The 12473-nt window shown below is 56.0% G+C and overlaps 22 non-coding genes across 22 annotated transcripts; 6 read left to right on the top strand and 16 right to left on the bottom strand.

Moving 5' to 3' along the window:
* The first annotated feature begins 331 nt into the window (after positions 1-331).
* Positions 332-403, top strand: Trnaa-ugc. The gene has a single exon. It is a non-coding gene; the product is annotated as a tRNA-Ala (tRNA).
* A 592-nt stretch (positions 404-995) lies between these two features.
* Trnai-aau lies at positions 996-1069 on the bottom strand. Its single transcript has one exon. It is a non-coding gene; the product is annotated as a tRNA-Ile (tRNA).
* Positions 1070-1642: 573 nt separating this feature from the next.
* On the bottom strand, positions 1643-1715 carry Trnam-cau. Its single transcript has one exon. It is a non-coding gene; the product is annotated as a tRNA-Met (tRNA).
* A 375-nt stretch (positions 1716-2090) lies between these two features.
* On the bottom strand, positions 2091-2161 carry Trnag-gcc. Its single transcript has one exon. It is a non-coding gene; the product is annotated as a tRNA-Gly (tRNA).
* Positions 2162-2501: 340 nt separating this feature from the next.
* Positions 2502-2573, top strand: Trnaa-ugc. The gene has a single exon. It is a non-coding gene; the product is annotated as a tRNA-Ala (tRNA).
* A 592-nt stretch (positions 2574-3165) lies between these two features.
* Positions 3166-3239, bottom strand: Trnai-aau. The gene has a single exon. It is a non-coding gene; the product is annotated as a tRNA-Ile (tRNA).
* Positions 3240-3812: 573 nt separating this feature from the next.
* Trnam-cau lies at positions 3813-3885 on the bottom strand. Its single transcript has one exon. It is a non-coding gene; the product is annotated as a tRNA-Met (tRNA).
* Positions 3886-4260: 375 nt separating this feature from the next.
* On the bottom strand, positions 4261-4331 carry Trnag-gcc. Its single transcript has one exon. It is a non-coding gene; the product is annotated as a tRNA-Gly (tRNA).
* A 340-nt stretch (positions 4332-4671) lies between these two features.
* Positions 4672-4743, top strand: Trnaa-ugc. The gene has a single exon. It is a non-coding gene; the product is annotated as a tRNA-Ala (tRNA).
* A 592-nt stretch (positions 4744-5335) lies between these two features.
* Trnai-aau lies at positions 5336-5409 on the bottom strand. The gene has a single exon. It is a non-coding gene; the product is annotated as a tRNA-Ile (tRNA).
* Positions 5410-5982: 573 nt separating this feature from the next.
* Positions 5983-6055, bottom strand: Trnam-cau. Its single transcript has one exon. It is a non-coding gene; the product is annotated as a tRNA-Met (tRNA).
* Positions 6056-6430: 375 nt separating this feature from the next.
* Positions 6431-6501, bottom strand: Trnag-gcc. The gene has a single exon. It is a non-coding gene; the product is annotated as a tRNA-Gly (tRNA).
* Positions 6502-6841: 340 nt separating this feature from the next.
* On the top strand, positions 6842-6913 carry Trnaa-ugc. The gene has a single exon. It is a non-coding gene; the product is annotated as a tRNA-Ala (tRNA).
* Positions 6914-7505: 592 nt separating this feature from the next.
* Trnai-aau lies at positions 7506-7579 on the bottom strand. Its single transcript has one exon. It is a non-coding gene; the product is annotated as a tRNA-Ile (tRNA).
* A 573-nt stretch (positions 7580-8152) lies between these two features.
* On the bottom strand, positions 8153-8225 carry Trnam-cau. Its single transcript has one exon. It is a non-coding gene; the product is annotated as a tRNA-Met (tRNA).
* A 375-nt stretch (positions 8226-8600) lies between these two features.
* On the bottom strand, positions 8601-8671 carry Trnag-gcc. The gene has a single exon. It is a non-coding gene; the product is annotated as a tRNA-Gly (tRNA).
* Positions 8672-9011: 340 nt separating this feature from the next.
* Positions 9012-9083, top strand: Trnaa-ugc. Its single transcript has one exon. It is a non-coding gene; the product is annotated as a tRNA-Ala (tRNA).
* A 592-nt stretch (positions 9084-9675) lies between these two features.
* Trnai-aau lies at positions 9676-9749 on the bottom strand. The gene has a single exon. It is a non-coding gene; the product is annotated as a tRNA-Ile (tRNA).
* Positions 9750-10322: 573 nt separating this feature from the next.
* On the bottom strand, positions 10323-10395 carry Trnam-cau. The gene has a single exon. It is a non-coding gene; the product is annotated as a tRNA-Met (tRNA).
* A 375-nt stretch (positions 10396-10770) lies between these two features.
* On the bottom strand, positions 10771-10841 carry Trnag-gcc. The gene has a single exon. It is a non-coding gene; the product is annotated as a tRNA-Gly (tRNA).
* Positions 10842-11181: 340 nt separating this feature from the next.
* On the top strand, positions 11182-11253 carry Trnaa-ugc. Its single transcript has one exon. It is a non-coding gene; the product is annotated as a tRNA-Ala (tRNA).
* A 592-nt stretch (positions 11254-11845) lies between these two features.
* Positions 11846-11919, bottom strand: Trnai-aau. Its single transcript has one exon. It is a non-coding gene; the product is annotated as a tRNA-Ile (tRNA).
* Positions 11920-12473: the final 554 nt, after the last annotated feature.

Raw genomic sequence — 12473 nt, 5'->3', positions numbered from 1 at the left:
TAGCAATCTTTCGCTGCTTCCCCAGCAGATGTCTCGAGATAACGTGGGACTGCCGTCAAGCGCCGTAGCATTCTGTCGAGAAAATGCTGCAGACGCTGAATCCTGCACTGTACCGCCTAAAAATGCCGCCAGAACGCCGTCCTCTGCGTCCTCTTGCGTCGCCGGCGCCGACTCTTGACAAAGGGTGCGAAATGTGCATGGATACGCCGTGCGAATGCATCTGCATGTGCTCCCCTAGCCTACCTCGTAATGCGCCTAGGGCTACGATCACCTTCGGCCGCTGCCGACTGGCGGGAAGCCGACACAGCGCGGCGTGGGGGCGCCCGGTTGTGCGGTGGTGGTGTAAAGGTCAGCATAGTTGCCTTGCAAGCAGTTGATCCGGGTTCGATTCCCGGCCACCGCAGCAGGCTTTCAGCTTTGCGTATGAGTACTTTTGCCACGCGCCGTTAAATTAATGTTCTTTCTCCCTCTTACTCGCTGCAGACCAGCCTACAGTGTGTCTCGACTTGTCTCGACTTTGCTCAGCTGACGCGAGAGCTGACGCTCTCCAGTCGGCCTATATCAAAACGACAAGCACGAGAAACGACTGAGAGAGGCAGGGAGAGGCGAGGCGGTGGACACACAGCACGCCCCTTCATTTCACGGTGGCGTCTCCCTCACTGAATCGGTCTGCAGCTGCGAAAACAAAGGAGAAAGAAAAATAGGAAGCAAAATTGCCAACAGTACCCTGTGTTCCCATGCGGTCACCCGCCCAAGCACTGACAAGGGCCAAAGTTGTTACACGTCGGCAATCGGGCATTTTCTTTCATTTTCTCTTTGCCGTATGAGAACCAGCGTATTCAACATATTGTGACCATTGCCGAGCGAATGCTGCAGCGCTTCCCGACGAGTCGGGTTCGGATCCTCTGCCAACGTCCACGCAGGGCGATGATCTTTTGGTCATCACACTCGCCAGCTGAAATCGGCGCTGCCTTTTCGTAGTAGTAAAAGCCTACTGGCCCGTGGGGGGATCGAACCCACGACCTTCGCGTTATTAGCACGACGCTCTAACCAACTGAGCTAACGGGCCTCGACGCGGACGGTTGCTCAGCCCTACGCTGGAAACACGTCGCATGAAGCCACACGCCACTTCTAGGGTCACCGTGTGTCTGCTTCGCCCGTCTATGTTCTGCTGGCGGTCACGAAACAGTAGCTGTACTGCGAGCAGGACGGGAAACGGCAGCACGCACTGCTGAAACTTGAGACGATTCGTGTGGAAAAAATTCCGTTCCGGTACCGGCAATCGAGCCCGGGCCTCCGGGGTGATAGCCAGGCATCCTAGCCACTAGATCTCACCGGATTTGGGCGTCCGTTCGACGGATCGGATGGTCTCTCGCACATTTCGTGCCGAGGCCCGTGTCGGCACCCTTCTCTCTTTGCGAACGTCATTGCGCATACCGGCTGGCAAGGCGCGCACCTCGAAAGTCTCAGAGCAATGCTTTTGGCTTCATGCTCTACTGGGAGAAGAGGAAAAGGAAAGCTGTCAGTATCAATAACAGGAAGTGTAAATTTTCTCTCTGAAGCGTTGAAACGTTGTGGATAACAAACAAGAAATAAGTTCGAGCCCTAGCGACAGCACCACCGTGAGTCACAGAAAATTAAATGCCCCGGGTGAGGATCGAACTCACGACCTTAAAATTATGAGACTTACGCGCTGACTACTGCGCTACCGAGGCACGGGGCGGACCGTTGGTCCTGGGAACTGGGCAAGTAGCGTACCCATTGTTAGACGCAGAGATACTCTACTTGGTGGATAACGTGTTCTGTTGCTACACGTGCATTGCCGGCCCAGTTGATTGTGGTGGTGCTGCAGCTTTTGCAACGATGGGCAGTACTCCCCGTCGTTCAAGTTCATTGCCTCGGAGGCACCTGGACACAGCAACTTGTGAGGCCAGGCCGACGCCAGTCCGCAGAACATGACGCGAGCGTCCGAGTGGGGAACCGCACGTGCTGCGTTCTCGGTTCTTCTCAAGGGAATCCCGCTATACATTCTTGTGGATCGTGCATCTCATGCGCGCAAGCCACACGGCACCGCGGGAAAAGCAAAACGATGCATCGGCCGGGAATCGAACCCGGGCCGCCCGCGTGGCAGGCGAGCATTCTACCACTGAACCACCGATGCTCAGACCAGTAGCAATCTTTCGCTGCTTCCCCAGCAGATGTCTCGAGATAACGTGGGACTGCCGTCAAGCGCCGTAGCATTCTGTCGAGAAAATGCTGCAGACGCTGAATCCTGCACTGTACCGCCTAAAAATGCCGCCAGAACGCCGTCCTCTGCGTCCTCTTGCGTCGCCGGCGCCGACTCTTGACAAAGGGTGCGAAATGTGCATGGATACGCCGTGCGAATGCATCTGCATGTGCTCCCCTAGCCTACCTCGTAATGCGCCTAGGGCTACGATCACCTTCGGCCGCTGCCGACTGGCGGGAAGCCGACACAGCGCGGCGTGGGGGCGCCCGGTTGTGCGGTGGTGGTGTAAAGGTCAGCATAGTTGCCTTGCAAGCAGTTGATCCGGGTTCGATTCCCGGCCACCGCAGCAGGCTTTCAGCTTTGCGTATGAGTACTTTTGCCACGCGCCGTTAAATTAATGTTCTTTCTCCCTCTTACTCGCTGCAGACCAGCCTACAGTGTGTCTCGACTTGTCTCGACTTTGCTCAGCTGACGCGAGAGCTGACGCTCTCCAGTCGGCCTATATCAAAACGACAAGCACGAGAAACGACTGAGAGAGGCAGGGAGAGGCGAGGCGGTGGACACACAGCACGCCCCTTCATTTCACGGTGGCGTCTCCCTCACTGAATCGGTCTGCAGCTGCGAAAACAAAGGAGAAAGAAAAATAGGAAGCAAAATTGCCAACAGTACCCTGTGTTCCCATGCGGTCACCCGCCCAAGCACTGACAAGGGCCAAAGTTGTTACACGTCGGCAATCGGGCATTTTCTTTCATTTTCTCTTTGCCGTATGAGAACCAGCGTATTCAACATATTGTGACCATTGCCGAGCGAATGCTGCAGCGCTTCCCGACGAGTCGGGTTCGGATCCTCTGCCAACGTCCACGCAGGGCGATGATCTTTTGGTCATCACACTCGCCAGCTGAAATCGGCGCTGCCTTTTCGTAGTAGTAAAAGCCTACTGGCCCGTGGGGGGATCGAACCCACGACCTTCGCGTTATTAGCACGACGCTCTAACCAACTGAGCTAACGGGCCTCGACGCGGACGGTTGCTCAGCCCTACGCTGGAAACACGTCGCATGAAGCCACACGCCACTTCTAGGGTCACCGTGTGTCTGCTTCGCCCGTCTATGTTCTGCTGGCGGTCACGAAACAGTAGCTGTACTGCGAGCAGGACGGGAAACGGCAGCACGCACTGCTGAAACTTGAGACGATTCGTGTGGAAAAAATTCCGTTCCGGTACCGGCAATCGAGCCCGGGCCTCCGGGGTGATAGCCAGGCATCCTAGCCACTAGATCTCACCGGATTTGGGCGTCCGTTCGACGGATCGGATGGTCTCTCGCACATTTCGTGCCGAGGCCCGTGTCGGCACCCTTCTCTCTTTGCGAACGTCATTGCGCATACCGGCTGGCAAGGCGCGCACCTCGAAAGTCTCAGAGCAATGCTTTTGGCTTCATGCTCTACTGGGAGAAGAGGAAAAGGAAAGCTGTCAGTATCAATAACAGGAAGTGTAAATTTTCTCTCTGAAGCGTTGAAACGTTGTGGATAACAAACAAGAAATAAGTTCGAGCCCTAGCGACAGCACCACCGTGAGTCACAGAAAATTAAATGCCCCGGGTGAGGATCGAACTCACGACCTTAAAATTATGAGACTTACGCGCTGACTACTGCGCTACCGAGGCACGGGGCGGACCGTTGGTCCTGGGAACTGGGCAAGTAGCGTACCCATTGTTAGACGCAGAGATACTCTACTTGGTGGATAACGTGTTCTGTTGCTACACGTGCATTGCCGGCCCAGTTGATTGTGGTGGTGCTGCAGCTTTTGCAACGATGGGCAGTACTCCCCGTCGTTCAAGTTCATTGCCTCGGAGGCACCTGGACACAGCAACTTGTGAGGCCAGGCCGACGCCAGTCCGCAGAACATGACGCGAGCGTCCGAGTGGGGAACCGCACGTGCTGCGTTCTCGGTTCTTCTCAAGGGAATCCCGCTATACATTCTTGTGGATCGTGCATCTCATGCGCGCAAGCCACACGGCACCGCGGGAAAAGCAAAACGATGCATCGGCCGGGAATCGAACCCGGGCCGCCCGCGTGGCAGGCGAGCATTCTACCACTGAACCACCGATGCTCAGACCAGTAGCAATCTTTCGCTGCTTCCCCAGCAGATGTCTCGAGATAACGTGGGACTGCCGTCAAGCGCCGTAGCATTCTGTCGAGAAAATGCTGCAGACGCTGAATCCTGCACTGTACCGCCTAAAAATGCCGCCAGAACGCCGTCCTCTGCGTCCTCTTGCGTCGCCGGCGCCGACTCTTGACAAAGGGTGCGAAATGTGCATGGATACGCCGTGCGAATGCATCTGCATGTGCTCCCCTAGCCTACCTCGTAATGCGCCTAGGGCTACGATCACCTTCGGCCGCTGCCGACTGGCGGGAAGCCGACACAGCGCGGCGTGGGGGCGCCCGGTTGTGCGGTGGTGGTGTAAAGGTCAGCATAGTTGCCTTGCAAGCAGTTGATCCGGGTTCGATTCCCGGCCACCGCAGCAGGCTTTCAGCTTTGCGTATGAGTACTTTTGCCACGCGCCGTTAAATTAATGTTCTTTCTCCCTCTTACTCGCTGCAGACCAGCCTACAGTGTGTCTCGACTTGTCTCGACTTTGCTCAGCTGACGCGAGAGCTGACGCTCTCCAGTCGGCCTATATCAAAACGACAAGCACGAGAAACGACTGAGAGAGGCAGGGAGAGGCGAGGCGGTGGACACACAGCACGCCCCTTCATTTCACGGTGGCGTCTCCCTCACTGAATCGGTCTGCAGCTGCGAAAACAAAGGAGAAAGAAAAATAGGAAGCAAAATTGCCAACAGTACCCTGTGTTCCCATGCGGTCACCCGCCCAAGCACTGACAAGGGCCAAAGTTGTTACACGTCGGCAATCGGGCATTTTCTTTCATTTTCTCTTTGCCGTATGAGAACCAGCGTATTCAACATATTGTGACCATTGCCGAGCGAATGCTGCAGCGCTTCCCGACGAGTCGGGTTCGGATCCTCTGCCAACGTCCACGCAGGGCGATGATCTTTTGGTCATCACACTCGCCAGCTGAAATCGGCGCTGCCTTTTCGTAGTAGTAAAAGCCTACTGGCCCGTGGGGGGATCGAACCCACGACCTTCGCGTTATTAGCACGACGCTCTAACCAACTGAGCTAACGGGCCTCGACGCGGACGGTTGCTCAGCCCTACGCTGGAAACACGTCGCATGAAGCCACACGCCACTTCTAGGGTCACCGTGTGTCTGCTTCGCCCGTCTATGTTCTGCTGGCGGTCACGAAACAGTAGCTGTACTGCGAGCAGGACGGGAAACGGCAGCACGCACTGCTGAAACTTGAGACGATTCGTGTGGAAAAAATTCCGTTCCGGTACCGGCAATCGAGCCCGGGCCTCCGGGGTGATAGCCAGGCATCCTAGCCACTAGATCTCACCGGATTTGGGCGTCCGTTCGACGGATCGGATGGTCTCTCGCACATTTCGTGCCGAGGCCCGTGTCGGCACCCTTCTCTCTTTGCGAACGTCATTGCGCATACCGGCTGGCAAGGCGCGCACCTCGAAAGTCTCAGAGCAATGCTTTTGGCTTCATGCTCTACTGGGAGAAGAGGAAAAGGAAAGCTGTCAGTATCAATAACAGGAAGTGTAAATTTTCTCTCTGAAGCGTTGAAACGTTGTGGATAACAAACAAGAAATAAGTTCGAGCCCTAGCGACAGCACCACCGTGAGTCACAGAAAATTAAATGCCCCGGGTGAGGATCGAACTCACGACCTTAAAATTATGAGACTTACGCGCTGACTACTGCGCTACCGAGGCACGGGGCGGACCGTTGGTCCTGGGAACTGGGCAAGTAGCGTACCCATTGTTAGACGCAGAGATACTCTACTTGGTGGATAACGTGTTCTGTTGCTACACGTGCATTGCCGGCCCAGTTGATTGTGGTGGTGCTGCAGCTTTTGCAACGATGGGCAGTACTCCCCGTCGTTCAAGTTCATTGCCTCGGAGGCACCTGGACACAGCAACTTGTGAGGCCAGGCCGACGCCAGTCCGCAGAACATGACGCGAGCGTCCGAGTGGGGAACCGCACGTGCTGCGTTCTCGGTTCTTCTCAAGGGAATCCCGCTATACATTCTTGTGGATCGTGCATCTCATGCGCGCAAGCCACACGGCACCGCGGGAAAAGCAAAACGATGCATCGGCCGGGAATCGAACCCGGGCCGCCCGCGTGGCAGGCGAGCATTCTACCACTGAACCACCGATGCTCAGACCAGTAGCAATCTTTCGCTGCTTCCCCAGCAGATGTCTCGAGATAACGTGGGACTGCCGTCAAGCGCCGTAGCATTCTGTCGATAAAATGCTGCAGACGCTGAATCCTGCACTGTACCGCCTAAAAATGCCGCCAGAACGCCGTCCTCTGCGTCCTCTTGCGTCGCCGGCGCCGACTCTTGACAAAGGGTGCGAAATGTGCATGGATACGCCGTGCGAATGCATCTGCATGTGCTCCCCTAGCCTACCTCGTAATGCGCCTAGGGCTACGATCACCTTCGGCCGCTGCCGACTGGCGGGAAGCCGACACAGCGCGGCGTGGGGGCGCCCGGTTGTGCGGTGGTGGTGTAAAGGTCAGCATAGTTGCCTTGCAAGCAGTTGATCCGGGTTCGATTCCCGGCCACCGCAGCAGGCTTTCAGCTTTGCGTATGAGTACTTTTGCCACGCGCCGTTAAATTAATGTTCTTTCTCCCTCTTACTCGCTGCAGACCAGCCTACAGTGTGTCTCGACTTGTCTCGACTTTGCTCAGCTGACGCGAGAGCTGACGCTCTCCAGTCGGCCTATATCAAAACGACAAGCACGAGAAACGACTGAGAGAGGCAGGGAGAGGCGAGGCGGTGGACACACAGCACGCCCCTTCATTTCACGGTGGCGTCTCCCTCACTGAATCGGTCTGCAGCTGCGAAAACAAAGGAGAAAGAAAAATAGGAAGCAAAATTGCCAACAGTACCCTGTGTTCCCATGCGGTCACCCGCCCAAGCACTGACAAGGGCCAAAGTTGTTACACGTCGGCAATCGGGCATTTTCTTTCATTTTCTCTTTGCCGTATGAGAACCAGCGTATTCAACATATTGTGACCATTGCCGAGCGAATGCTGCAGCGCTTCCCGACGAGTCGGGTTCGGATCCTCTGCCAACGTCCACGCAGGGCGATGATCTTTTGGTCATCACACTCGCCAGCTGAAATCGGCGCTGCCTTTTCGTAGTAGTAAAAGCCTACTGGCCCGTGGGGGGATCGAACCCACGACCTTCGCGTTATTAGCACGACGCTCTAACCAACTGAGCTAACGGGCCTCGACGCGGACGGTTGCTCAGCCCTACGCTGGAAACACGTCGCATGAAGCCACACGCCACTTCTAGGGTCACCGTGTGTCTGCTTCGCCCGTCTATGTTCTGCTGGCGGTCACGAAACAGTAGCTGTACTGCGAGCAGGACGGGAAACGGCAGCACGCACTGCTGAAACTTGAGACGATTCGTGTGGAAAAAATTCCGTTCCGGTACCGGCAATCGAGCCCGGGCCTCCGGGGTGATAACCAGGCATCCTAGCCACTAGATCTCACCGGATTTGGGCGTCCGTTCGACGGATCGGATGGTCTCTCGCACATTTCGTGCCGAGGCCCGTGTCGGCACCCTTCTCTCTTTGCGAACGTCATTGCGCATACCGGCTGGCAAGGCGCGCACCTCGAAAGTCTCAGAGCAATGCTTTTGGCTTCATGCTCTACTGGGAGAAGAGGAAAAGGAAAGCTGTCAGTATCAATAACAGGAAGTGTAAATTTTCTCTCTGAAGCGTTGAAACGTTGTGGATAACAAACAAGAAATAAGTTCGAGCCCTAGCGACAGCACCACCGTGAGTCACAGAAAATTAAATGCCCCGGGTGAGGATCGAACTCACGACCTTAAAATTATGAGACTTACGCGCTGACTACTGCGCTACCGAGGCACGGGGCGGACCGTTGGTCCTGGGAACTGGGCAAGTAGCGTACCCATTGTTAGACGCAGAGATACTCTACTTGGTGGATAACGTGTTCTGTTGCTACACGTGCATTGCCGGCCCAGTTGATTGTGGTGGTGCTGCAGCTTTTGCAACGATGGGCAGTACTCCCCGTCGTTCAAGTTCATTGCCTCGGAGGCACCTGGACACAGCAACTTGTGAGGCCAGGCCGACGCCAGTCCGCAGAACATGACGCGAGCGTCCGAGTGGGGAACCGCACGTGCTGCGTTCTCGGTTCTTCTCAAGGGAATCCCGCTATACATTCTTGTGGATCGTGCATCTCATGCGCGCAAGCCACACGGCACCGCGGGAAAAGCAAAACGATGCATCGGCCGGGAATCGAACCCGGGCCGCCCGCGTGGCAGGCGAGCATTCTACCACTGAACCACCGATGCTCAGACCAGTAGCAATCTTTCGCTGCTTCCCCAGCAGATGTCTCGAGATAACGTGGGACTGCCGTCAAGCGCCGTAGCATTCTGTCGAGAAAATGCTGCAGACGCTGAATCCTGCACTGTACCGCCTAAAAATGCCGCCAGAACGCCGTCCTCTGCGTCCTCTTGCGTCGCCGGCGCCGACTCTTGACAAAGGGTGCGAAATGTGCATGGATACGCCGTGCGAATGCATCTGCATGTGCTCCCCTAGCCTACCTCGTAATGCGCCTAGGGCTACGATCACCTTCGGCCGCTGCCGACTGGCGGGAAGCCGACACAGCGCGGCGTGGGGGCGCCCGGTTGTGCGGTGGTGGTGTAAAGGTCAGCATAGTTGCCTTGCAAGCAGTTGATCCGGGTTCGATTCCCGGCCACCGCAGCAGGCTTTCAGCTTTGCGTATGAGTACTTTTGCCACGCGCCGTTAAATTAATGTTCTTTCTCCCTCTTACTCGCTGCAGACCAGCCTACAGTGTGTCTCGACTTGTCTCGACTTTGCTCAGCTGACGCGAGAGCTGACGCTCTCCAGTCGGCCTATATCAAAACGACAAGCACGAGAAACGACTGAGAGAGGCAGGGAGAGGCGAGGCGGTGGACACACAGCACGCCCCTTCATTTCACGGTGGCGTCTCCCTCACTGAATCGGTCTGCAGCTGCGAAAACAAAGGAGAAAGAAAAATAGGAAGCAAAATTGCCAACAGTACCCTGTGTTCCCATGCGGTCACCCGCCCAAGCACTGACAAGGGCCAAAGTTGTTACACGTCGGCAATCGGGCATTTTCTTTCATTTTCTCTTTGCCGTATGAGAACCAGCGTATTCAACATATTGTGACCATTGCCGAGCGAATGCTGCAGCGCTTCCCGACGAGTCGGGTTCGGATCCTCTGCCAACGTCCACGCAGGGCGATGATCTTTTGGTCATCACACTCGCCAGCTGAAATCGGCGCTGCCTTTTCGTAGTAGTAAAAGCCTACTGGCCCGTGGGGGGATCGAACCCACGACCTTCGCGTTATTAGCACGACGCTCTAACCAACTGAGCTAACGGGCCTCGACGCGGACGGTTGCTCAGCCCTACGCTGGAAACACGTCGCATGAAGCCACACGCCACTTCTAGGGTCACCGTGTGTCTGCTTCGCCCGTCTATGTTCTGCTGGCGGTCACGAAACAGTAGCTGTACTGCGAGCAGGACGGGAAACGGCAGCACGCACTGCTGAAACTTGAGACGATTCGTGTGGAAAAAATTCCGTTCCGGTACCGGCAATCGAGCCCGGGCCTCCGGGGTGATAGCCAGGCATCCTAGCCACTAGATCTCACCGGATTTGGGCGTCCGTTCGACGGATCGGATGGTCTCTCGCACATTTCGTGCCGAGGCCCGTGTCGGCACCCTTCTCTCTTTGCGAACGTCATTGCGCATACCGGCTGGCAAGGCGCGCACCTCGAAAGTCTCAGAGCAATGCTTTTGGCTTCATGCTCTACTGGGAGAAGAGGAAAAGGAAAGCTGTCAGTATCAATAACAGGAAGTGTAAATTTTCTCTCTGAAGCGTTGAAACGTTGTGGATAACAAACAAGAAATAAGTTCGAGCCCTAGCGACAGCACCACCGTGAGTCACAGAAAATTAAATGCCCCGGGTGAGGATCGAACTCACGACCTTAAAATTATGAGACTTACGCGCTGACTACTGCGCTACCGAGGCACGGGGCGGACCGTTGGTCCTGGGAACTGGGCAAGTAGCGTACCCATTGTTAGACGCAGAGATACTCTACTTGGTGGATAACGTGTTCTGTTGCTACACGTGCATTGCCGGCCCAGTTGATTGTGGTGGTGCTGCAGCTTTTGCAACGATGGGCAGTACTCCCCGTCGTTCAAGTTCATTGCCTCGGAGGCACCTGGACACAGCAACTTGTGAGGCCAGGCCGACGCCAGTCCGCAGAACATGACGCGAGCGTCCGAGTGGGGAACCGCACGTGCTGCGTTCTCGGTTCTTCTCAAGGGAATCCCGCTATACATTCTTGTGGATCGTGCATCTCATGCGCGCAAGCCACACGGCACCGCGGGAAAAGCAAAACGATGCATCGGCCGGGAATCGAACCCGGGCCGCCCGCGTGGCAGGCGAGCATTCTACCACTGAACCACCGATGCTCAGACCAGTAGCAATCTTTCGCTGCTTCCCCAGCAGATGTCTCGAGATAACGTGGGACTGCCGTCAAGCGCCGTAGCATTCTGTCGAGAAAATGCTGCAGACGCTGAATCCTGCACTGTACCGCCTAAAAATGCCGCCAGAACGCCGTCCTCTGCGTCCTCTTGCGTCGCCGGCGCCGACTCTTGACAAAGGGTGCGAAATGTGCATGGATACGCCGTGCGAATGCATCTGCATGTGCTCCCCTAGCCTACCTCGTAATGCGCCTAGGGCTACGATCACCTTCGGCCGCTGCCGACTGGCGGGAAGCCGACACAGCGCGGCGTGGGGGCGCCCGGTTGTGCGGTGGTGGTGTAAAGGTCAGCATAGTTGCCTTGCAAGCAGTTGATCCGGGTTCGATTCCCGGCCACCGCAGCAGGCTTTCAGCTTTGCGTATGAGTACTTTTGCCACGCGCCGTTAAATTAATGTTCTTTCTCCCTCTTACTCGCTGCAGACCAGCCTACAGTGTGTCTCGACTTGTCTCGACTTTGCTCAGCTGACGCGAGAGCTGACGCTCTCCAGTCGGCCTATATCAAAACGACAAGCACGAGAAACGACTGAGAGAGGCAGGGAGAGGCGAGGCGGTGGACACACAGCACGCCCCTTCATTTCACGGTGGCGTCTCCCTCACTGAATCGGTCTGCAGCTGCGAAAACAAAGGAGAAAGAAAAATAGGAAGCAAAATTGCCAACAGTACCCTGTGTTCCCATGCGGTCACCCGCCCAAGCACTGACAAGGGCCAAAGTTGTTACACGTCGGCAATCGGGCATTTTCTTTCATTTTCTCTTTGCCGTATGAGAACCAGCGTATTCAACATATTGTGACCATTGCCGAGCGAATGCTGCAGCGCTTCCCGACGAGTCGGGTTCGGATCCTCTGCCAACGTCCACGCAGGGCGATGATCTTTTGGTCATCACACTCGCCAGCTGAAATCGGCGCTGCCTTTTCGTAGTAGTAAAAGCCTACTGGCCCGTGGGGGGATCGAACCCACGACCTTCGCGTTATTAGCACGACGCTCTAACCAACTGAGCTAACGGGCCTCGACGCGGACGGTTGCTCAGCCCTACGCTGGAAACACGTCGCATGAAGCCACACGCCACTTCTAGGGTCACCGTGTGTCTGCTTCGCCCGTCTATGTTCTGCTGGCGGTCACGAAACAGTAGCTGTACTGCGAGCAGGACGGGAAACGGCAGCACGCACTGCTGAAACTTGAGACGATTCGTGTGGAAAAAATTCCGTTCCGGTACCGGCAATCGAGCCCGGGCCTCCGGGGTGATAACCAGGCATCCTAGCCACTAGATCTCACCGGATTTGGGCGTCCGTTCGACGGATCGGATGGTCTCTCGCACATTTCGTGCCGAGGCCCGTGTCGGCACCCTTCTCTCTTTGCGAACGTCATTGCGCATACCGGCTGGCAAGGCGCGCACCTCGAAAGTCTCAGAGCAATGCTTTTGGCTTCATGCTCTACTGGGAGAAGAGGAAAAGGAAAGCTGTCAGTATCAATAACAGGAAGTGTAAATTTTCTCTCTGAAGCGTTGAAACGTTGTGGATAACAAACAAGAAATAAGTTCGAGCCCTAGCGACAGCACCACCG

Source organism: Schistocerca piceifrons, unplaced genomic scaffold, assembly GCF_021461385.2.
Source record: "Schistocerca piceifrons isolate TAMUIC-IGC-003096 unplaced genomic scaffold, iqSchPice1.1 HiC_scaffold_567, whole genome shotgun sequence".
NCBI classification, from domain to species: domain Eukaryota; kingdom Metazoa; phylum Arthropoda; class Insecta; order Orthoptera; family Acrididae; genus Schistocerca; species Schistocerca piceifrons.
The sequence above is the reverse complement of the archived record's forward strand: the minus strand, read 5'-3'. Positions and strand labels throughout refer to the sequence as shown.